Source organism: Hipposideros armiger, unplaced genomic scaffold (genome assembly GCF_001890085.2).
Source record: "Hipposideros armiger isolate ML-2016 unplaced genomic scaffold, ASM189008v1 scaffold_188, whole genome shotgun sequence".
In the NCBI taxonomy this organism is placed as follows: domain Eukaryota; kingdom Metazoa; phylum Chordata; class Mammalia; order Chiroptera; family Hipposideridae; genus Hipposideros; species Hipposideros armiger.
The window spans coordinates 1,373,177-1,398,807 of record NW_017731538.1 but is presented as its reverse complement, the minus strand read 5'-3'; positions in this window follow the sequence as shown (position 1 = coordinate 1,398,807).

Below are 25,631 nucleotides of genomic sequence, written 5' to 3'. Positions count from 1 at the left end.
ACACACACACACACACACACACACACACACCAGTGTGAGTTCCTTAGGTAAAAATGACATTAGCATCAGCTCTTGATAGGGTGGGCCGGTGCTCTAGCTAGGAAGACTATGGACTCTGGGGAATGTTGTTCTATCTGAGGCTTCCTTGGAAAAAAGAAAAACCCTTCCTGTCTCTTGCAGCCAACCCAGTAATGAAAGTTGCATAGGGCTCTGATCGGGTAACCCAGATAAAGGCCTCTTGTGTTCATCCCGGTGTGTGCAATATCAGGTAACGTGCTCTTCCAATGAAAATAAAGAGTGGCCATCCTCCAACTCAGCAGAGGGAGAAAAAAGCCTCCCCCGTTTCATGAGGACAGCTGGAACAAAGGCTTCAGTGCTGGTTCGTTTACAAAGTGCACAGTGAACAGAGACCCACACATTTGCATTAATCAGATGGTGTTCCTGGAAGTGCAGTTAGAGATGCTTCTGGCTAAAAGGAAAATGCAATTTCTTTCTTTTCCCCTCTTAAAGAAACAACCAGTGAAGGAAAGCTCAAGTTGAAACACTGAGAGTAAATCATTCATACCTGAAGACAAATTTGGGCAAAACACTTTGCAAAACTTACTGTAACTGATTCCTCCTTTAAAAGCACGCAACCAAGAAGGTCACGCTTTCCTTTTCCAAATAATGATGGTATTAACCCCTGCAGCTGGATTGTCAAACAATAGCTTCCCTCAAAGTGTTCCTAGGCTATTTCAGAAAGTCCCCAAAGCAATGCCCCAGTGCAGTGTCTCAGGGCAAACCCTTTGGGGCAAGCCCTCCTCCTCTCTGGGTTGGCTGCCCACATTCCAGCTCGGCAGGAGAATGCCAACGACCCTGCCAAGGGGGCTTCTGCACTGAAAAGGAAACCATTGATCAGGAAATATTAGAGGGTTCTGAGCAGAGGAGTGCATGCTCCCCTTACCTTTAACAGCATCCCATTGTTGCTGTGTTAAAAACGTGGAGGCTGAGAGTGGCAGCAGGTAGACCTGTTAAGAGCTTACTGATGTGCAGGTGAAAGATTGATGGCATTTGCACCTGTGTAGTGGCAGTGACGGTGGTGACATGTGGTTGGACTCTGGAGATAGATATATACGATTTTTTATGGAATTTATTTAATTATTATTGTATGGGTAGTTATGTTATTTATCATCTAGGAGTACAAGAAATATTGTGTAACCCTTAAAGATGAGAGAAAAACCAATAAAACATTTTTTTCAATTACAGTTGACATTTAATATTATTTTATATTAGTTTCAGGTATATAGCATAGTGGATAGATATTTATGTAATTTATGAAGTGATTTCCCCGATTAGTCTAGTAGCCACCTGGCACTACATGTAGTTATTACGATATTATTGACTATATTCCCTATGCTATACTTTACATCCCCATGGCTATTTTGTAACTACCAAATTTGCTTCTTAATCCCTTTACCTTTTCACCCAGCCCTTCAACGCCCCTCCCATCTGGCAACCATCAGTTTGTTTTCTGTATCTATGAGTCTGTTTCTGTTTTGTTTTTTGCTTGTTTGTTTTGTTCTTTATATTCCACATATAAATGAGATCATATGGTATTTGTCTTTCTCTGTCTGACTTAATTCACTTAGCATAATACCCTCTAGGTCCATCCATATTGAATAATAGCAAATGGTAAGATTTCATTTTTTTTCAAAGATTTTATTGGGGAATTGGGGAAGGGGAACAGCCAAGTTGTTGTCCTTCAATCTTAGTCGTGGAGGGCGCAGCAAGCTCAGCTCCAAGTCAAGTAACCATCCGACCACCCGTTGGCAGCTCACTGCTGCTCAACTCAAGGTACTGTGTTCAATCTTAGTTGCGGGTCGGCATAGCCCACCATCCCATGTGGGAGTCCAACCAGAAATCTTGTTGCTAAGAGTGCACACTCTAACCACTGAGCCATCTGGCCACCTCAGCAGCTCAGCAGCAGCTCAGCTCGGGCGCAGCTCACCAGCCCATGTGGGAATCAAACTGGCAATGCCTGTTGCTCAGAGCTCACGCTGTTAACCAACTGAGACAGTCGGCCGGTCCCTGTACCACATCTTCTTTATATCTAATCATCTATTGATGGGCACTTGGGTTACTTCCACATCTCAGCTGTTATAAATAGTGCTGCAGTGGAGGTGGAGGTGCATCTATCTTTTCAAATAAGTGTTTTGGATTTCTTCAGATAAATACACAGAAGTGGAATTGCTGGGTCATAAGGTAGCTCTGTTTTTAATTTTTTGAGGACCACCAAACTGTTTCCGATAGTGTATACACCAATTTGCAATCCCACTTACAGTGCATGAGGGTTCCCTTTTCTCCACAAACTTGCCAATACGTGTTGGTTTTTGATTTATTGATGATAGCCATTCTGACAGGTGTGAGGTGATATCTCATTGTGGTTTTAATTTGCATTTCTCTGATGATCAGGGAAATTGAGCATCTTTTCATACATCTATTAGCATCCTTGGATATACTTTAAATATTGGGTTCTCGGAAAAGTCATGACATATTTTGTCTATGTTTTTCAAAGGTCATTTATTTATATAAGAACAAAGATCAATAATATATTGCCCGTTTTGTTCGATAACTTTTTGCCATCTTTCAGTGAGCTTTATAATTCCTCGTTTATAGAGGGACCTGTCTTTATTTGCAAAAAACTGAACAAGGTGCTGATTTACAGCCTCATCTGATTTGAACGTTATACCATGCAAGGAGTTTTTAAGAGAGTGAAACAAGTGGAAGTCTGACAGCACAAGGTCAGGCGAGGATGGTGGATGTGGCAACACATCCCATCCAACCTCCAAGAATTTTTGACAGGTGATCAAACTTGTGTGTGATCTCACGTTGTCGCGATGGAACACAACTCCTTTACAATTAACAAGCTATGGACACTTCTGGCTGATGGATTCGTTCAAACTGTCCAATCGTTGACAGTACACATTCAAATTGATTGTTTGGTTCCTTGGTAGGAGCTAGAAAAACACGACACCTTTAAAATCCCACCACACTGAGAGCATAATCTTCCTCTGATGAATGTCTGCTTTCAATGTTGTTTGAAGCAAATCATGACATCGGGACCAAGACCATTATGACCACATTGTTGTAAACAATCCACTTCTCATCACTAGTTTTCAGTCGCTTCAAAAAAGAATTGTTTTCCTCATATTTTCTGAGTATATTGCAGATGTTTATATGCATCATCAAATGAACCTCTTTGATTTCATGCGGAACCCAAATATCGAGCTTACTTATGTATCCCAGCTTCTTCAGGTGGTCATGAACGCTTGAATGATGGATGTTCAATGTTTCTGCAGTCTCTTGTGTCATGTGACATGGATTTGACTAGATGAATGCCTTTATTTTGTCATCATCAACCTTGGTGGGCCTCCCTGACAGAGGAGCATTGTTGAGATCAAAATCACCAGCATGGAATTTTGTGAACTATCGTTGGCACTGATGTTCTTGTAGAGCATTGTTACTGTAAACTTTATGCAATTTTCACAAGCTTGATGTGCATTCTACACTTTATGGAAGTAAAACAGTAAAATATGGCAAAAATGCACAGTTTGGTCTTCCATCTTCAACTTGTAAAATCTCCAAAACTCAACCAAATCACTCAGTTTTTTTTAGAATGAAGCTAGAACTGTCAGCTGTCAAATGACATAGCAATAACATATATGCGAATGACTCTAGTACTTCCAAAAATGAACTAGTGCCATCTGTCACAAACATGCGTCATGGCTTTTCCAACAATCCAATATATAGTATTGCCTAATTGGAAAGTAAGAGGGAAAAAAGGGGTCCAGAATAACTCCAAGCCCCTTGGCTGAGAACTAACATGGACAGAGCTGCTATCAAGTGACATCCCATTCCTTGAGTAGAAAACTAGCTTCGTCCATGGTGCTTGCCTAAATAAGCTCTAAAATTGTCACCTACTTGTTTTTCAGCTCAATACTGGAAATGATGAAGGCTGTTTTTCCACTTTCTTTATTGAAGATTATATTTATTTGTAGCAAACACAATAGAAGTTACTTGTTAAGACAAAAAGAAAATTTTAAACATTTTTTTTATAGATTTTATTGGGGAATTGGGGGAGGAGAACAAACAAGTTGCTGTCCTTTTGTTCTTCAGTCTAGTTGTGGAGGACGTCGCTTCACTGGCCCATGTTGGTATTATCATTGCGCTCTTCCCGGGTGAGGCAGTCGCTTGCCGACCACTGGACGGCAGCTCACAGTGGCTCATGGCAGCTCATGAAAGCTCACGCCCACGGCCGGCCATCCCCACTGCAGCCTACGCCGTTGCTGGTGATTCACAGCAGCCCAGCTCCAGGTTGAGCTGTTAAACATATCATTTTTAAAGTAGCAATTTGGCAGTCAAATTTTTTTTATCATAATCTAATAGCTGTAAAAATAAATTATTAAAAGGTGAAGAAAAATCTTTTATTTAAGAATTAAGAAGTATGCACCTAGATAGTCTCTGGCTCATGAGGACATCAAGAGGAAAATTTTTATTGCTAAAAAGCAATAAAAAGAGGAAACACAAAACTAAATACCAATGACCAAGCAAGGGCTGTCTTCAGAGGAAATTAATGACCTCTAATGTTCTTACTATTGGAGAAGAAAGAGTAAAAAGTAAGGGAACTAAGGACTTGTCTTAAGGAACTTGTGAAGCAACAATAAACCAAAAGAAAGTAGGAAGAGGAGATTTATAAAAATGAAAGCTAAGGTGGCTGGTTAGCTCAGCTGGTTAGAGCACAGTGCTCATAACACCAAGGTTGCCAGTTTGATCCCCACATGGGCCACTGAGCTGCACCCTCCACAACTAGATTGAAGTAACTACTTGACTTGGAGCTGATGGGTCCTGGAAAAACACACTGTTTCCCAGTAAAATTTTTTTTAAAAAATCAAAGCTAAACTTAATTAAATATGAGTTAATTAAAATTTAATTTATTGACTTATTAAAATATAACAGTTACTGAAAAGCTTATAGTAAACCTAAAAGCTGGTTTCTTAAAATAGCTAAATCCTTAAGAAACCTAAGTAAGTATAAAAGAGAGAAAACAAAAAAAGGGAAATTCAACCCTGTGGCAATAAATTCAAGAATTTAGAAGGAAAAGGTGACTTCCTGACACAGTGCATATTATTAATACTAACACTAACCCAAGAGGAACAGAGAAACTTGAACAGACCAATTGCCATTATTTTGAGAGTTGATTCAAGATGTACAATTCAAAATGGTTTCAGAACCAGATGGGTTCACGGGTTAGTAACAAACCCTTATTTGCTCCCTGTCCCTTTCTTATAACCCAGCCAGACCTCTTGGTTCTACCATAAATAATAGTTACATAGTCATATTATTTGAATTCTATTCATTGGTTTTCTACTTTAAAAATCAACCCACAGACAAAGAAAACTTATGATTGTACTATAATATTCAAGTGTTATAAATAATTTGACATGTTAAAATATGGTTAGTTGACAAAAATAAGGAGGATATAAGGAGTGAGGTAAACGGCAGGTAAGTGCATTTAGTACAGAGCAAGTGTATAAATACTCGTATGTATAAATTTGATGGATCAAGATGTAGAGGCTTAAGTATATTATTTAATAATAGTCATCAGAAGAACTCAGATTAAAACTACCACTTATGGGGTGGCCGGGTGGCTCAGTTGGTTAGAGTGCATGCTCTTAACAACAAGGTTGCTGGTTCGATTCCCACATGGGATTGTGGGCTGCGCGTCCCGCGACTAGATTGAAAATGGTAACGGGACTTGGAGCTGAGCTGTGCCCTCCACAACTAAGATTGAAGGACAACAATTTGACTTGGAGCTGATGGGTCCTGGGAAAAACTCCAATAAAGGTACTGTTCTCCAATAAAGGTAAAAATAGTAATAATAATAATGTTGGTTTAAAAAAAAGACTATCATTTACAAAGTTCAAGAAAGGGAAGAAGGAATGGAAAAAGAAAGTGGGAGGTGGAGTAAGTATGCTAATTTCACCGTATTTCATGTTGAGGAGCCAGTAGATACTATCTAAAATGGATAAATCATAAAACAAAGATCTAAGTATAGAAGTTAATTAGGGTGGTTACCACCAGAAGAACTCAAACTAGAAACAGTGGAAAGCAGTGACTTCTGGGAAGTGGGCTGGAAGGAGATACATTACTTCAATTTTATTTTGTACTCTTATGTTCTGTTTGCATTTTTTAAAATCAATTCTTCTAAATAGCAACATTCATATATGCATACATAAAAATAGAGGAGAAAAGAACCAACACAATGGGGGACTTTTGGGGGAGAAAAGTCCCTGGCTGTGGCATGACCAAGGAGGAAATTTCATGGGAAGACGTCTGATGAGCAGTCTTCAGTTGTTTGTTGTGGAGTGTGCCCTGTGAGTCACCCTTCATCACGCCCACACAGTCCGCATTGCTCCCAGGTAGATCAGGGGTCCTCAGGAGCTATTGAGGTGGGCACCCAGGTGGGCTCTGGGTGAATACAAATGGCACATGTAGATTCTGGAGCTGACAGGGAGACAGCCAGCACCCTGGTTACAAAAAGATGGATCCAACAGCTTCTATCCTGAAGAGTTACAGGTCTACAGCAGGAGCCAGATATGGAAACAGAACTTTGCTTGGGACTGTTTAAAGATGAAAACAACATGCCAGGTGAACATGGAAAAGGAAACTCCTGGAAGAGTCAAGGAGGTCACTATAGAGAAGGTGGCCTCTGAGTAAGTGTTGAAGGTTGAATAGGAGCTTGCCAAGAGAGGGGCGGCTTGTTCCTGGAACGGTGGGTGGTTGGCGTGGCTAGACCAGAGGCTGTGTGGGGTAGGGAGAGTGACAGGAAAGAAAGCTAGAATGGTAGGCTGACGCAGGTCATGAAGACACTTGTACAGAAGCAAAGCCTGGGCATTAGCCGATGGCCAATGAGGGGCTGCAAGTGGGAAGATGGCATGATCAGATTTGCACTTATGAAAGATCACTGCAGTTTCTGACACTTATTAAGGGCACAATTAATATTAGCTGTTATTATTAGTACTGTTTCAATGGAGTCTTCTTATCTTGGAGTGAGGGAGAAGGCATACAGAAGTTTCTACATTTGAAAGGAAGCCTGGAGGGGCATGGCAGGAACTATGAGCATTAGAATGCTGTCTGGAATTTTAGTTCAAAAGTAATGCTGATCTTTGGTCAAAGTCCTGCTATAGAGGAATACACTATGGCCAGTTTGTCCTGAGGTCTGCCTGCTGGCACCGCTGAGCTGGGATGCAGGTGGGAGAGGGACACAGCAACAGCAGGAACCCTGTAACCAGGAGAAACTGCCTGCGTAGAGTAAGCCTGAGCCACTCCCACACCCAGCTATAGGGTCTGATCTCCCCCGAGTCCAACCCCAGACCTGGGTTTTAAATCGTGTGTTTTCCCAACACAGCTGGCAGCAGCTGCCTTCATATTTCCTCGACCTCCTCTCCACTGACACTGGGTTCCACATGACCACTCTCAGCGGAAGGGCACCAAGAGTCACCATCTGTGACACAGGCCTATCCAGTGTGCTTTTTAACAGATCAGAGGCCAGGGTTTGTTTTGTTTTGTTCATTGCATGCCAAGCTGTCACCTAGAGCTTAGCGAAGGGTATGAACATACCTATAAATTATCCAGTATTCAAAGGCGATTTTGATATTCCTATCAGGAGGCTCTTTATGCTCAAATGAGCATGCAGTATTTTGCAAAGGTAAGCATTCAGAGGGAGCTGCTAATTATTTGAAACAAGGGTTCTTGGGTGACTGCAAACAGCAATAGATAGATCCCAGGAGTGGTTCACCAGGGAAGATGAATCTACAGTTGTTGGTGGGGGATTCACTTGGGAACTATTTCAAAATGTGAGAGTGACCTATTGAGCATTTCACAACTCAGAAGTAGCTCATGGGATTCAAAGAGAACCCAATGGATGTTTGTGTTCCTGATGAGAGGGAGAGGTGCCCAATAGCACTGTTGTGATTGAGGGGTTAGGGAGGTGGCGTGAGGGGAGATTGAGTCACAACTGTTGAAGGAGTGGAACTTGCAATGAAATTCTTATGGGGTGTGGGGGAAGGGGACATTTACTCTCAGATCCACCTCCTCTTCCTGTTTTCTCTACACCTTAGAGCTGGATATGCTGATGGTTCCAACTACAAGGTCAAGCCTGTCTCAAATTCTGAGCCAATCTCAACAGGCAAAGACAGGGCCTTTTAGTCACTCATCTTTTTATCCGTTCATTTATTCAGCACACAAGCACACACAGCGACAGGTATTGTTCAATGCCTAAAGAGATAAGAGAATAGAGAAGGCTTTTTTTCCCCCCTCTCAGTAGCTCACCAGCTAGAGCTAGACACATAAATAGCCTTAATCTTCAATTTGCTCTTCCAGGCTCGGCCCTGCCCCAGAGTTGGTCTCTGCCTGACTCTGGTTTGTTCAACAAATTCTGCCCTATACGCTCCTCATTCCAGCCCTATGCGACCAGGAAGTGATAGTCCCATGTGCCTAGCTTCCAACTTACGAGACTGTTTCACACACAGCAGAATGAAGAAGAGAGGATGGTCAGAACAATGAAGGAGGTAGGACCTAGTGAGAAGGCAGGGTTGTCAACAGCAGATACAGGGCAGGAATAGAACATGTGATAGGACGAGGAGGAATGGGGCAAAACAGTAGGTCATCCCATATCTGTATCTCTATTATCTAAAACTTAAATGTTTAGTGTCCTAAAAAAATGGGTTTTGTATGATTCCCAATATTTTATGGTGGTCTGGATCCATGATTTGAAGTCAGGCAAACCTGAATTCAAGCCAGAACATTTCTTAGACCCAGGTTAAAGAGGACCCTGCCCAGGTGCCCCCCTCTCCACCCTACACACACATGCACACACACAAACACATTTTAGAGTGACTTTCTTAGAATTTTCTAAGTGCCTCTGTGGTGTTATCCACATCTCCTAATCCCACATGGGATCTTCATGGGCCCTGTCCGTGTTTCTCCCCTTCAGGGCTATCTCTGGCCCTTTATCCCATGCATGGGGTCAACTAGATGTCTTCTTTCCCCTTTCTCAGAGAACAGCCTGACTATTGAATTGCTTCTGCTGGGTGGAACGGTACTTCTTTCACATGAGATTGAGCTGCCTGAACAGTACTGAATGCTGATTTTGATACTTTCATTCTTGAACCACAAAAGATTACTTCAAGGGGATGACTTCATAGACTGTGTAGATGTATGACCAATGCATTGTACAACTGAAGCTGAAGTAGAATAATATTGTATGCCAACTATAATTAAATTTTATATAGATATAGATAGATAGATAGATAGATAGATAGATAGATAGATAGATAGATAGACAGACAGACATGGGAGGTGGAATGAATATAGCATAAGGAAGACAGTTAATGGTACTATAACAGTTATATAACATGTCAGTAGCTTGGGGGAGAAGATTATCACTTTGTGAGGGGTATAAATGTCTATTATATTGCCTTGTACATCTGAAACTAATAAGAAAAGATTACTTCATGGCTCTGGGCTACCGATGTCCATTTCTGGCCCTCAGGCTTAGGCTGCATGATTGTCTGTGCTTAGACTCACCTGTCCAGGTTCTGACCAGTGCTGGCTCCAGGCTACAGACCCAAGAGTGATGGAGTGATGACAGGCTTCCTTTACTCTGTACACATCTCCTCAGGCTTCACATTATGCAAATCAGCAGTTCTGGGGGGGAGGGCATGCCTATCTCCTCTGCGGGGGTGGGGGGGGTTGAGACCAACACTCACTTTTCAAGATCAATGGGTCTTCTGATTGATAACATTTTCTCCTTCCTCCAACCAATGTGATGACATTTCCTTGCCTGGGTTGGCCTTGAACTGTGTTGGACCATGCAGACATTCCTGTAGGGAATGGACTGCTCTTTTTGCTCTGTCATGGACTCCCTTTATCTATCTTAAGAATGACTGTTTTGGTTTTATGATTCTTCTTCAGTTCTAGCCCATGCATTTGGACTGGAGGGTTCAGAGAAAGAGAGAGGGAGATTAAATGACTTTAAGGAGTTAAGGTTGTGGGGGAAAGAATGGATTTGACAAGAAAACAGTTAAGGAATCAAATTTGTTTTCTTTGGAGAAGAGAAGGCAAATGGGTGGGTTAATTCTCGCCTTCAAGTATAGGCAATGATTTTATGTAGGAGATATAGATAGATTATTCCTTATGTCTGAAAAGACAACAAAAGGGACTTAAATTAAGTTAGAGCTGGAGAGATTTCAGAATGATAAAGGGTAACTAGAGAAAGCCTTCCCTCTGGAAGACATCGGAAGGGAATTAGACAACCACTCACTCAACCAGTGTTCTCCTGAGAATTATCAGGGGTTTTGGGGGAGATATAGAGAGATGGGGTAGGAGGTGCAAGTGCAGCCCAGCTGTTTTTATCCAGATATTCAGCCTCAGCAGAAATGTAAAGTGCTTAGCTGGTGGCCATGAAGAGGTAACAAGTCTTAACCCCACTAGCAAATGGAACTAGGATTTTCAGGAACCATCCTGAGCAGCAGGGCAGCCCTCTGGACTGTGTGTCTCCCCTTCTCTGACTGTACAAAGGAATCACAAACTCACTTTTTGCTCTTTCATGTCTGGGAATAGTTGTGAAGGTTTATATGCAAAAATAAGTTGCTTGGAAGATTCAGCTTGTTTCCAGCCCAAATCAGCCAAATTCCTGCAAATCATGTTCAAGGCACACCAATTATTCCCACCATTTCTCAAACACACCCTGCTCCTCGCCCATGGCATCACCTCTGCTTAAAATGAGCTCCCCCCTACCCTGCCGCCTCTCTATTCTGGCCAATCCCTTCTCATCTTTTAAGGCCCAGCTTAAATGTCATTGTCTCTGTGAAATATCCCCACTGCCTCAAGCTGAGTCAAAATGGGTCCTATTTCTGTATTGCCATACTTCTTTGTCTACACAATCATCTCTTCTCTGGGCTGAACTCATTATGGATAGGAATTGTGTTTCAGTCAGTCTGTCAATTGGTCAGTCAATAAGCAAATGATTGTTGGGCGCCTACTATGTCACAGGCGCCATGACAGGTACTATAGATACACCCAAGAGCAAGAAGGATGGGATTACTCCCCCCCCCCCATCCCCTCAGGAGCTTACAGCCTGGGTGGGATACTAACAGACAAAGAGGCAATTACAATTCAATTTGATAAGTTAAAAGTCCTGTAGATGCAGCATGTGGGGAAGTGTGTTCCAGACAGGAAATGACATGTGTAAATGTTGGCCAGGTAGAACCTGGTACATTTAAGGAAGAGAAAGCAGCTCATTATTGCTGGAGAATAATACTGGCAAGAGATGAGGACAGAGAGAAGGCCAGGGGCTGCGTTATCCTGTGCCTTTTGAGCCCTTTAGGAAGACTCAACTTCATCCTGAGAGCAAGGAGGGGCATCTGGAGGGTTTTTAGCAGGGAACTGGCACCTCAGATTTGCACAGTGAAAGATGACTATCTGCAATTTGAGGAACAGGTAGGCAGGAGATGCTACTGGAGGCAGGGACAGCAGTTAGGAAGGATCCTGGTGAAATAACAGTGGCCTGCTCCAAGGTGGTAGCAGCAGGAATGTAGACAAGTGGGTTGTTGGCAGAGGTGTTTCACAGGCGGAATGTCCGGTTTGGTGGTTTATTGGACATGGCTACAGGTGGAGGGTAGAGATGGTGATGTAGGGGAGGACTCAATGGAAGCTGCTGTGCTCCTCTCTTGGACATATTTACTGGAGGTGTGTTAGTTTCCTAAGGTTGCTGTAACAAAGTGCCACAAACTGGGTGGCTTAGAACAACAGACATTTGTTGTCTCATGGTTCTGGAGGTCTGAAGTCTGAAATCAAAGTGGTGTCAGTACGATGCACCTTCTGAAGGCTCTAGGAAGGATGGGTTCCAGGCCTTTCTCTTAGCTTCTGGTAGCCCCCGGAGTTCTTTGTCTGCTCCCTGTGTCTCTTCACATGGCATTCTTCCTATGTCCGTGTCTGTGTCCAAATTTTCCCTTTTTATAAGGACATAAGTCATTGGAATAGGCCTACTCTATTGCAGTATGACCTCATCTTAATTACATTAGTAACAACCCTATTTCCAAATAAGGTGACATTATGAGGTATTAGGGGGAGAAGACTTCAATATATGAATTAGGGAGGGCACAATTCAACCCATATTGGGGGAGGTAGTATCATTCACTAAGACAAAGAGCTCATGTGGTGAAACAGGTTTGGTGATAGAGAGATGAAACCTTGAGTGTGGGGCATGTGGCAATCAGTAGCCCTGTAGAAAATCAAGGAGGTGCTTAAAAAATTATTTCATATATTGGGCTGATGCCTAGGAGAAGGAAGGTATGGGCTGGGCTGGGAGTGTAGATTTGCGAGTCTTCAGCACAGATAGTGGATAAGATGGTGAACCTTTGGGGAAAGTGGGACCACGTAAGGAAAATGACCAATTCATCTTTGCAACCCCAGCACCTAGCTCAGCCTCTGCCATTGCTTTAAATGTTGAATGAACAAGGGCTTGATGAAATAACAATGTTTCTTCCACTCTCCATTAGTTCAAGATAAGAAGGCTTTGCATGAATGATGGCTCCCCTGCCTCTGGCTCTGTGACATGAAGGGAGTGTACTTTGTAGGAATGAGAAACAAGCATCCTTAGGTTTCACCTTACATCCACCTGGAGACCAGTTTAGTAAATGTGTTAAAGGCTCCTACCAACAAAAGCCACAAGGTCAGGGTGAAGGATCATCAGGTCATGCCCATCTCTTGACTTGTAAGAATCTGAACAGAGGAGAGATGCGAGTCTTGCTGTAACAAGATTTCCCTTTTACTTGTAAATCACCTTTGTCATCAGCCCAGCTTTTCAATAAACTAAATTGCACTGAAGTTTCCAAATAAAGCCTTTTCTATACCACCTCCTTTCCCCCCAAATTCAGGGACCGGTCGTAATTTGATCTTAGGGGAATTGGGGGCCAAGTGGCTCTCCCACCTGGCTGCCCTGGATTGAGAGCTGCAGGGGGGGGGGCTGTGGGGAGGTGTAATCACCCAATGGGTGGTTATCCAGCCTCCTTTGTGCCTGTTGCCTGGTGACATCCAGAGGCCCCTATCTCAGAACCATACTCTGGCTCGCTATTGGTCTGCTGGTGGCATTTGTTGACAATAGACACATCCCTGGCCCTGGACTCTGAAAGAGACCTGGAAGCTTGGGTTTCAGGCTACAGTGCTTGTCCAAATGCAATTCCTTAACTCTTTATGTTCCTGGCAGGAAGGCCTCGCTGCAGCCACTAGAGTGCTGTGAGTGTGCCCGCCCTGTGTCTAGAGCACTGCTCTTCTCTGCTTGGGAGTGTGCAGCTTAGATGGGGGTTTGTGGCAGAACGTGGTTTTCTTCCCATCTCACATCTTCCTGGGTTTTCTTGTCAGTTTAAACAAACAGACTTTGTTGGCATAAGAAGTCATCTGAGCTGAGCTACATACGAAAGGCAGTGAATATTAACAAGAGAAAAGGTTTGTTTTGTCAATATTCTAGCCTGAAGAATCTGAAAGACCTAATCCTTTTCTAGGGGCTATCCAGGAATCTGTGCATGTAATCCATGGTTTCCTGGGATGGAGCTGGGGTTAAATAAGAGAAGAGGCTAGAAGAAGATCAGGGGACTGTGGGGGGAGGTGAAGAGGGTGGGAAACCAGACAGAGAAAGGATTCTAGGATTCTGGATGCTTCCAAGGTGGACCCTATTGGATCAGTGAGTGAATCCACAGCCCAAAGGGGTGGTGCCATTTATGGAGCTCAGTTCTCCACTTGGGTGAACACTGGCACCTGGGTTCCTCAGGCAGCTCCCCGGGCCCTCCCCATGTCTTGCCTCCTCCCTAATTTCTGCCTCCAGCATCCTTTAGAGAATGGGTCAGCTGAGGGTCAGACTGTGATGATCTGAGTCAGAGCAGCTGCAGTGAGGACTAAAGGTTGCCCAGTTAAGGGAAGGAGTGTTCTGGCTTGTTCCTCAAAGGCCCCAGCTCTGATCTTCTAAACCTGGCACCACTTGGAGGAATGTACAGGCCCTGCCTCCTCATGTCTTCCTGTCCTGTAACAAAACCTGTAACAAAAAAACCTGTAACAAAACCACCAACCTTTCGGCAGGGAAAGCAGAGGATCTTGCAAAGACCAAGTAAGTCTGTGTGCCAGGCATGAGGGGACACAGGGAAATTGGAGGAAGGAGAATGGGCTTCCTTCCCTCCACTGTTGCCAACCACCCAAGCCCAACCTACATCCCAAGAGGAGGTCCCAAGAGGACAGGAGAGAAAGTACTATGGGCTTCAAGCTGCCAACTTAAGATTAACTGACCTATGTTTGCAGTAACTAGCACTCCAAAACAAGTAGGATTTGGGGCTGGGGCCCAAGGACCAAGACCCCATGTTCAGGGAGACATGTACTGGAGCGCAGTGACCTATGGGTCATAGGGATTCTGCTAAGACCCACTGGAGCCTGGCTGTCTTTGTCTGAAGGTCACTGCTGGGTTGGAGACAGTGAAAGGAGCCCTTTCTCCAACAGGGATGTGGGTTATATTTATGCTGCTGCTTTTATTTACCTAGGTCATCTTTCTGCCATCAACAGTTATGCCTCAGGGTTTTCCAGTGTGACTTTCTCTTTTCTGTGCACCTGAGATCCCAGGAAAAGGAGCCATTTATGCCCAATGCAGGTGTAATGTGCTTGCTGAGAACTCAGTAGTACTTTGACACCTTCGGTTTCCACATCCATTTAAGCTAAGAACCATAGAAAATATCTCCTGAATTGGGCACAGGTAGGTTTTAATTCGACTTTTTTTTTTTTCCTAGAAAGAGGGGACTGATTCTAGTTTAAGCACAATCACTTTCAACCATTTCATGATTTTGTTTATTTGTTGTTTATAGACATTATTGAGAAAGGAAGAAGTGTTGGGATAATAAATACAGTAAGAGCCATTCAAATAATAAAAGTGGAAAGAAGGTGGACTTCACATAGCATAGATCAGTGACCTTGAAATCAACTCTTAGAAAGATACTGAAACAAAAATTTTAAGAGAGTTTATTAGTTTGCTAGGGTTGCTGGAACAAAGCACCACACAATGGGTGGCTTAAACAATAGGAATTTATGGTCTCACAGTTCTGGAGGCCAGAAGCCTGAAACCAAGGTGTCAGCAGAGTTGGTTTCTTCTGAGGCTATGAGGGAGAATCTGTTCCATCCCCTTCTCTTGGCTTCTGAGGGTTTGCTGGCAACCTTTGGCATTCTTTGAGAAGTACCCCCCTATCTCTGTCTTCCTCTTCACATGATATTCTCCCTGTGTGCATGTCTGTGTCCAAATGTCTCCTTTTTATAAGGAAACCAGTCATATTGGATAAGGGGCCCATCCTACTACAGTATGACCTCATCTTAACCAATTACATCTGCAATGACCCTATTTCCAAATAAGGTCACATTCTGAGGTACTGAGGGTTAGGACTCCAACACATGAATTTGGGGGGAACACAACCATAAGAGAGAGCTTTTGAGCTCTTGGTAAAACAATCAGTTATCTCTAGAAATCAGTGTGAGTCCACTAAGAACACACCATATCAGTTTCACCAGATTTCCTACTGTCACATGGTTAAAGACAAGTAACCAGATTTACCTGGAGAGATGGGCAAGCCCAATCGCCTTTATGGCCACACCAAAGGAGGGCGGATGTTTGCCTGCGTAACGTAAGGTCTGCCTTCTCATTTGTTCCAGTCTCTCTAAAATTCAGAAGTGAAACAGTTTGACAAGAAAATTAACCCCCAAGTGGCTTCAACATTTGGTCTGGTGGGCAAGGAGCTATCAATCATGGATCAATCACGGTTACTAGGATGGCAGTCAATATATATATAAATATAAATAAATAAATAAATATATATATATATATATATATATGGAGGCATTTCTCAGAATCATTTATAATGAAATCTCTCAATCTTGGAAAACAATCTCCCAACACTTCCCTTGTCATCAGACTACTTCCTTTTCATTTCTAAGCCTCATTTGCACCTCTTCCCACAGAGTCTGTCTGAACCAAAGCAAATCTCTCTTTTTGCCAGGAATAACAGTACAAAGGAGTGTGGGTGGCAGGGCCCTAACGCCCAAGCTTGGGCCTCCATTTCCCGCCATTGTTCCCTCCGTCAGGTTCCCAAACACTCTTTTGGGCTGTCCTGGGGGGAGTTTTTTCAGATAAAAAAAATGGCCTGGTTGACTGCCAGTGATTCAGGCAGGTTCACAGCCTCAAACCTGTTTTATCTCTCATGCTTATCACTTATCATCAGCTGCCAGGAGACAGACAATAGGGGTAAAGAGGCGTTTTGGCTGAGCCAGGTCTTAGGTAGCCCCAAGGGTTTCAGAGGCCTCCACAGAACCAAATCCAGGCAGTCTCAGCAGGTCCCTCCAAGTTCCCCTGCTAGGAGTCCTTTCCATATGAAAGCAGCGAGGATTCAGTGAGGTCCCTTGGCAATATAGCATTTCCTTGGGGCCCATACAGCAGAAACGATCTCTCTGTGTACGTTGATTCATCCCTTCTTCAGGCCCATTGTTCATCCCTTCTTCAGGCCCATTGTTCAAGAAGCCCAAGACCTCAGCAGCCATTCAAGTGTCCATGGGAGATGGGGCTCCAAAGGACCATTCAGAAAGTTGTTTTGGGTTTGGTTTGGTTTTTCCCCATGGAAACTTGATTTAACTTAAAAAATAACCCTGATGATAAAACTAGTGAAATCTGAATAAACTCTGAATAGTACAAATAGCAATTCCCTGGGTTTGATATCGTACTACAGTTATGCAAGGGTTCAATTTTTTTTGCAACTTCCTGTGAATCTGTTATTATTTTAAAGTAAAAACGTTATTTAAAAAGTAATCCTTGGGGGAAGGGGGTTATCACTTTGTGAGAGGTGAAATTTATAACTATTACATTGTTTTGTACACCTGAAACTAATTTTAAAAAATTAAATTAAATTTTTAAAAAAGTAATCTTGATTGTTCCCCAAGACCCAGTCAATATGCCTTGTCTTTGAAAACCCAAATAGCATAAGAGATGAGGAGCACAGGGCTTAGGCCAAACAGACCTCAGTTTAAATGCAAGTTTCACGCCTACAAGCTATGTGACTTTGGGCAAGTTACTTAATCCCTCTGAGTTTGGTTCTTTATCTAGAAGATAAATCTTAGTGCATCCCTGGTGTGGTGAATATGACGACTAAATGAGGTAACTCATGGAAAGCACCTAACAGGATGAATGGTAAAGCACTGCATAAATGTTCTTTTAAAAGTAATCTATTGAATAGAAGAGCCAGGCATTTGTTTCCAACAAGGTCAGAAAGTCATGCGTGTAGCTAAAAGAATTTTTTTAGAGGCCTCAATGCTGAGTTAAGAGGGTCCACACCTGTACATAATACAAACATGACTCAAATGCCGGTGGAAGAATTGTTTGAATTCTGTCCTAACTTTTCTCCCTATAAATTGTCCCAAGTTTCAAGTTTCCTAATGTAGAATTAGATTAAACAGTTAAGCTCACAGAATAAGCAACATTCCATTGTCATGGCAACGAGGAAATGGCTGAAGCCTACCAGCCAGGTGTCTGGGGCTGGGGTAGGGCAGGAAGCAGCAGGGGCTGAAAGGTGTTGGGCCCTATTGCCCCCTACCTCCTGAGTGAGAGCTAATTAAGGGAAACAAATGTTTGTGAAATATCTCAGGTGCCTGAACTCCAGGAAGAGAAGAGAAGGGGCCACCTTGCCCAGGGGAAGCCTCTTGGCCACCCATCAATACCTCCTGGAGATTTAAGAATAGGTCCCGGGCCAGCCGGGTGGCACAGTTGGTTAGAGTGCAAGCTCTGAGCAACAGGGACGTCAGTTTGATTCCCACATGGGCCAGTGAGCTGCACCCAAGCTGAGCTGCCGCTGAGCTGCCAATGAGCAGCTAGATGGCTCAGCTGGTGAAAGCGCATGCTCTTAACAATAAGGTTGCCAGTTCGATTCCCACATGGGATAGTGGGTTGCGACCCCCCACCACCACCACAACTAGATTGAAAGCGGCAACTGAACTTGGAGCTGAGCTGCACCCTCCACAACTAACATTGAAGGACAACAACTTGACTTGGAGCTGATGGGTCCTGGAAAAACACAATGTTCCCTTCCCCAATTCCCCAATAAAATCTTTAAAAAAAAAGATGGAAAAGATGGAGAGGGCACAACTGAACTATGGAAATAAAGATTAAAAAAAAAAAGAATAGGTCCCAAAGGCAGCTTTTGTCATTCTTTTTCTAATCCTCCTCCCCTTCCCGAGCTCTATGTTCTAGGCATCCTGATTACTCATCATTGTTCAGATAACACCTGGGTTTCTCCAACCAGGTAGTCCCTATACCTGGAAGGCCCTTCCCTCCACGCCCTCCTTCAGTCTCAGTCACCTTGGCTAGTTCCATCCCACCCATTTTTCAAAGCTTCCAGCAAATGCTTTATCTTCTTTAAAGACTTCTCTGCACCTCCATTCAGAGGTCATCCCTCCTCCTTTGAACTCTCCTAGCCACTGCTTTGTCTCTTTCTTGCAGCTACCACACTAATTCAACATAAATCTACATGTGCTATGCACCAAGCTCTGTGCTAGGTCCCAGAGATGCAGGCATGGATAACAGAGCATGCGTGTGTCTGTGTGTTGGGGTGAGGATGGGGTTATGGGTGTCAAACAAATAGTCACACAAATAAGTATGTATTTGCAAATTGTGATAAGTGCTCTAGGGGAATAAAGGGTTAAAGAATTATGATGTGTGCTTTAAAGGCAGCTCTAGTTTGGAAGAGGAGAGCAAGAAACGACCTGAGGAATAAACATTTAAACTGAGACTTGATGGATCAGTTGGGGTTGTCTGCTACCTAAGCGAAGAGTGGGGATAAGAGCCTTTCATGAAAAACAGTAAATATGAAGCCCACAAGGCCAGAGAATGATGGTGTGTTTGAAGAACTGAAAGACCGGTGAGGAAGCAGAGAATAGAATTAAAGTGAGGATAGTAGGAAGTTCAATCATGGACAACCGTGAGGTCATGATAGGCATTTTGCAATTTTTCTCAAGTGCAATAGAAGACATTAAAGGCTTTTAAACAAATAGGTAATGTGGTCTGATATGTAATTTTAAATAGTCCTCTGGCTGCTATCTAAAAACAGAAGCAAGACTACAAGTGTGGCTACCAAAAGAGGAGATTATACCATCTTCAGGGGAGAGATAGTGGCTGCAGAAGGGATGGTGAGAAGAGGAAAGAGCCTAGGTCTGTTTTGGAGGTCTGGCATTTTACTGGATTTTGGGGCTGAGGGAGAGAGGGGTGTTAACAATTACTCCCAGATTAATGGCTTGGACATCTGAGTGGGAGGTGGTGCCACCCAATGAGAAGAGCCATGTTAGAAGAATAGCAAGTTAATGCAGAAATGTCTGAAGTGGAATTTTAGACTTATATTGAAAGTAGAGGTGTCAAGTAGGCAGTTGGATCTATTGATCTTGAGTTCAGAAGAGAGGTCATGGCTGGAGACATACATCTGGAGAGCCATCAGCATACAGGTTTAAGTCGTGAGTGAGTGAGTTATGAGAAGAGATATAAAGAGGAGAGGAGAGAGGAGCAGAGGAGAGTTGAGAAAAAATGAGAACATACAGGATCAAGCTTCAGAGAACTCAGTATTCTACTTTGTATTAGAATAATCTCTGTTCCTTTGATCTTAGTCAAATTTGTCTCCTGGATTTGCTCTTTCAGGGTTAGGCAGTGAATTTGAAATTGAAGAATTTGCTGGGCTCTGAATTGTAAGTGATTATATAGCAAATTCATTCGGCAAACATTGATTGAGCATCTATTATGTGCCAGGCACTGTGGTAGGAAATGAGGGTGAAATAAGAATACGACAGTCTCTGCTTTCAGGGATCTCACAGATTCATGAAGGAAACAGACAGGAAAAGGTGCCAACATCCGTGACACCAACATCAATAACAATGAGTGCTCCCTAGGTCCTAGGTATATGCCTAGAGATTTCCATTCACTATTTTACATAATACTGAAATTGACCCGATGGGTAATATTATCCTCATTTTATAGAACTCAATGTTCTACAAAGGAGATGAGACTAAGAGACTACAAATTATAATATTTTCTCAAGATCACACAGTTAGCTGCTGGCAGAGTGAAGATGTGAACTCAGCCTAGCCTGGCTCCCACTCAGTGCTCTGGGTATCACCTGAATGTTTTTCCAATCTTGTCCCCTCATTCCTGGGGCAGATAGCACCCCTCTCTTATCTCTTGCCCTGGGTTCCTGCCACAGTCTTCTCACAGCTTCCTGCCTCAGATCGCTCCCTTTTTTGATCCATCCTTCACATTGTAGCCAGAGTGATCTTAAACAACAAATCTTGGGTCTACCCCTTGCTTAAAACCCTCAGTGGCACACCACAACTCTCAGGATGAATCTGAAATTCGAAGCCTGCCATTCCAGGCTCTCCCATTACACCTTGCACAGTCCATACTTTAGCAACATTCTCTGCTCCAGCAAGAAGGGACTGCGTGCAGTTTCCTTTTATATACTGAGCTGTTCCTCAGCTCTGGGCCCCTGTTCTTTTGTCCTTCTTGAAAACATGCTCTCTCCCCACCTTTACCTGGACAACTTCAACTCATTCATCAAGGCTCAACCTGAGCCGAGATCACACCGGAACGCTTCTTGGACTCGCAATCATCATATTGTATGACCACCATCTCCTTATGTGTTGGTTTTCCTCACTAGACTGAATTTCATGGGGACAACCAACATATCTTCTTCATCTCCATATCTATCCAGCATCTACCGCAGTGTCCAGAAAATAATAGTCACTCAGTAAATACTTGTTTAAATAAATAAACGAGTGAGCGAATGATTAATTATAAAGTACTAGGATATAATATTAAGTGCCAAATGAGTAGGACAGACAATACATTTAAGAGAAATTAGGAAGTGGTCACTTCCAGTTGGAGTAGCCCTGGAGGCCTCACAGATAAGAAGAAATTTATGCTGGGCCTTGCAGGATGAGATAACACATGTGAAAGTGCTGGCCCAGGGCCGACCTGCAGTTGGTGATGAATAAAGGTGAAATGAATCTGATCTGGCTAGGTGGAAAAAGGTGGGGAGGACATTCCATCGGGGCAGGTGGTGGGGGCAAAGGTTTTGAGGTGGAAAAACACAAGGCATATTCAGGTACCAACCAAGAGACCTGTTTGACCGGCACAAAGGATTTGCATCCAGGAAGACAAATAGGTTGGAAGTGTCAGGCGGACAGTGCAGGTTTCTCACACTTTTGTCCAGGGTGGTCAATGTACAAGCGCCACAATGTTGCCTACGCCTGTCTTTTCCATCAAGGAGGTGTGAATCTGAGCTTAGGGAATCTTTGAAAAATGCAGGCAGAACGCTCACACACTCAGGGTTGTGAGACAGGGGCCGAGCAGGGGAGGTACAGTCTTAGGTAATCATTTGATGTCTCTGTAGGGTGAACAATAGACCAGTGTTCATTTTTCTCTGCCTCTCTAGTTTTGCCTGAATCAGAGAGCAGCTGAATTGACCTAGGAAAAAAGTTCCTTTAAACAGGAAATGCAGTAGGGAGGAGAATGGGAAATCCTAAAATCGTGCCAGGAGAGGAAGCAGTCAGTACTGGTCAAGCTGAGAAGAATGGGGCCCGATTGCTGCACTTGGCTCCTGGCCTTCTCTTGAGAACAGCCTACCTGCAAGATGCTTGACAGCAAAGGATAGTGACAAATGGGCTTGTGTCAGGACAGCCACCACTAGCTGTTTGGAGCCAACACCAATAGTATACTGTGTTTGGAGAAGGAAAGCAAAGAATGTAGTTGGGCAACACATAGGAGAGCTCTGTCGCCTCACCAACCCCACCTGCATCCTGTGTGTAACTCAAAGGAGATAGCACGCTGTAGCGAAAAAGAAATTGGGAGGGGCGTTCTGAGCCAAGAGCTCATCCACATCTCTGCTATATACTGTCTGGGTGGACTTACAAGCCACTGAATCTCTCTAAGATGTTGTCTTCTTTTTCATCTATTGTTAAGGGTTTCTTCCAGATCTCAAGTTCTATGACTCGCCCATGCTTTGGCTCTGAAAAAGCAAAACCAATAGGATGTGCGTATATAGAAAAATAGATTTATGATAAGGACTTGGTAATTATATAGAGGCAAGTCTATATTCACAGGGTGGGTTGGCAGGCTGCAGACCCAAGAGAGTTGATGCCCCAATTCCAGTCTGAAGGCTGTCCCCTGCAGAACAGAGAAGAGACGATATTGCAGATGAAGGCAGGCTCTCTTGCTTGGGGGAGGCCCGTCTTTCTGTTCTATTCAGACTTTCAGTTGATTGGATGAGGCTCAAACACATTAAAGAGGGGCACCTGCTTTACTCAATGTTCACTGATTTAAATATTAATCTCATCCAAAAAACACTCTCACAGAAACACCCAGAATAATATTTGACCAACTATCTGGGAACCTGTGGCCCAGCACAGTTGACACATAAAATTAATCATTACACCTTGTTATCCCGCCTTAGATTCCTACACCAGATCTCACTCACCCTTTGCTCCAGCCACAAATGAACTATTTCCCATCCCTGCCCTATATTTTCCATCCTGTATTCTGTTGCTCACGTAGTGTCTTCCACCCCAAATATCCTTCCCCATCGATCTCAGTTCCATTTATTGAAATCCTACATTTCTTTCACAAGTAATTCATTTGCCACCTCCCCCTGAGAGTATTGTCACATTCTAGTAAGAAACCTCAGATAATTTCCACAACCTCTCTATGCCTCAGTTTCTTCTTCTGTAAAATAGGGATAATGATTCCCATTATAGTAAAGAGTATATGAGCTAATACATGTAACATAGAAGAGTTGCCTCACTGTCATCAGTGTTGATTTTTTATTGTTGTTCTCTACTTGTCCCTCCTTCCCTCTCAGAGACCTATAAAGAATAATAATAAGTGTGGCTGGGGATTTCACAGTTATCTTAAAGGTAATGTGCTTTGAAAACAGACATCTACACACAGAGAATTTACTTTTGTTCCTCCCTTTCATTTGTAATTCAACAGTCTTAAACTTCTAATGGTTATAAGAATTATTCCCTGGGGTTGTAAACACACGACAATGTCTGCTTTATTCACAGGCATTAAAGGATGTTGAAGGATAATTGTGACCATGTGTGATTTTTATCTTATGCAATGCGGGGATTAGTTCTAACAACTAAATCCTCCCTCCCTAGGTTATTAACGAAGCCTTGGGTGAGAAGCGGCCAGCAAAATGTTGGCCTGAGGCAAGGCTGAGTTTTTTTGTTCGTTTTTCTCACTCTGCCTCTGCTTTCAATGGTGGTCCACAGTGCCATGCCTACTGATGCTTATGGGTTTAGAGCTCTCAGAAATGCTCAAGTCCAGACCTTAAAGGGCTGGCTTTATTGGCTCAGTTACTAGCTATTTAGCAACTGTATTTCAACAGCCTGTAAGCCATTCACTATTGTGGGGAAATGTAAATGAGGGACTCTGGGCCCACCAGGGGCAAACGCCCAATCAAGTGGGTGTCACCGAGGCATGAAGGCCACAGAGACGCAAATGGCCAACTTGAGACAAAGAGGCCCCTATTGTCGTGCCTGGATGTCAGAGACCATGATGGGAAGAAGTGGCCCAAAGGACCCTTGATGTAGATAGAATCAGAAGGGGAGGAGAAGAGGTGAGCATTATCTTAGGAAATGAAAGTGGAGGTTAAAAGCTCCCACATGCTCTTATTTACTACATTTTGGGAGATATCAGGAAGTCTGGTCCAGTGGAGAATAAAAGTATTTATTGAAGAGTCCACTATCTGGGTTATTTTCTCATATTTGCAACATGTTTTCCCTCTGGCTGTGTTGTTGCTGGGAACAGCAGTTAGACCTGTGCACCTGTCGTTAAGTGGAGCCAGGAGAGATGGCTGGAGTGGCTGCCTCCTTCCTCATCAGGCTTTGGTGAGGAAGGAAAGGTCTTTAAGATATCCAATTAGTGGAGGCAGCCACTTGAAGGCCAAATCTGAAAGCCTGGGACCTACCGTAAACCAGCAGAGAGAGCTCACCTAGCAGGCCCGGGGCTGAGAAGGCCCTCGTTGCAAGCATTATGAAGTTCCTTCTGAGACGCCTCAACAACCTCTGCAACGTTAAACTTCAAATACCCATCCCCTGGCTCCAATATCCCATAAAAGTGTATTCCTATTGTGTAATGCCCTCCATTAGCGCCTAAGCTGATGGAGGGCAGGACTAGCTACATTTTAAGTGCTTAAGAGACACATGTGACAAGTGGCTACCATATTGGACAGTGCAGAGCTAGATAATCCATTAATTATCTTTATCTCTAAAGTAAGGATGATACAGTAGAATAGGCAAGCAACACAACAATGCGTATGTTTTAGTGCTCTTGTGACTGTAAATGAGGAAGAATACACTAAACACTTAGCAGGTGACTTGCATGCAATAAGAGCTTTTAAATGTTTGCCTTAGTCCACTGCGCTGTTAAAACAAAATAGTGCAGATCGAATGGCTTATAAACAACAATTTATAAAATTTAAAAAACAAATTTAAAAAAAGAAATTATTTCTCACAGTTCTGAAGGCAGAAAGTCCAAGATCAAGGAGCTGGCAGATTCAGGGTCTGGTGCCGGCCCTCTTTCTGGGTCATAGACAGCCGTTTCCTTGCTAGGTCCTCATACAGTAGAAGGGTGATAAGGTTGTTCTCTGAGGCCTCTCCTATGTGGGCATAAATCCCATGCATGAGGCCCCTCCATCCATGACCTAATCACCCCAAAGATCCTACCTCCAATACCATCACATTGGGGATTAAGTTTCAACATATGGATTTGGGGTGGGGGTGGGGACATAAACATTCAGTCTAATGTTAGTCCCATTTCACTGTTTATGGGTTTATGGATATTTCATGCTTGCTCAAGTAAGGCTACGTGTTCCTTGAGCTGAAGAGCATTTATAATCTGCTTTTACCTGGTGCTCTTCACCAGGTTTCTCATTTTTCTCATTTCTCAAATTTTCTTAAAATTCTATTTCTCTCTGCATATCTGCTTTGCTTTCTTCTCCCCATGGACCAGCATCATTTGTCTACAGCATAACTTCCCCAGCCTTTCTTGCTATGACATGACCTTTTCATAACCTCTAACGGACTGATAATTGGTTTGGGTTTTTTATATTTCCCAATTCAAATCCCCAGAAGAGGCAACCTGATTGGCCTGATTAGTCTTTCATGCCACTTCATGACCTATTTCACCTGAGAATTGTCTCCCTTGGGTTCAGGTGCCCTTCCTTGGTCTAATCAGCTGTGGCGAGGCATGCACCTTCTTATGGTACTCAATATGGCTGCCTGGGAATCAGGGGATGTGGGCAGGGTGGTTTCCCTTAGTGGAGGTGTGGACACACAGTCACTGATTGATATCACAATTTTCTGTTCCTCTCTATCACTGGGATTTCCCAGTTGAGCTCATCAGTCTGAGTCTGACAGAAGGAAGGTTTCTTCCCGTACTTGCAACTGTCCTTGATCTTTGGGATAGCTTCACTCAACAG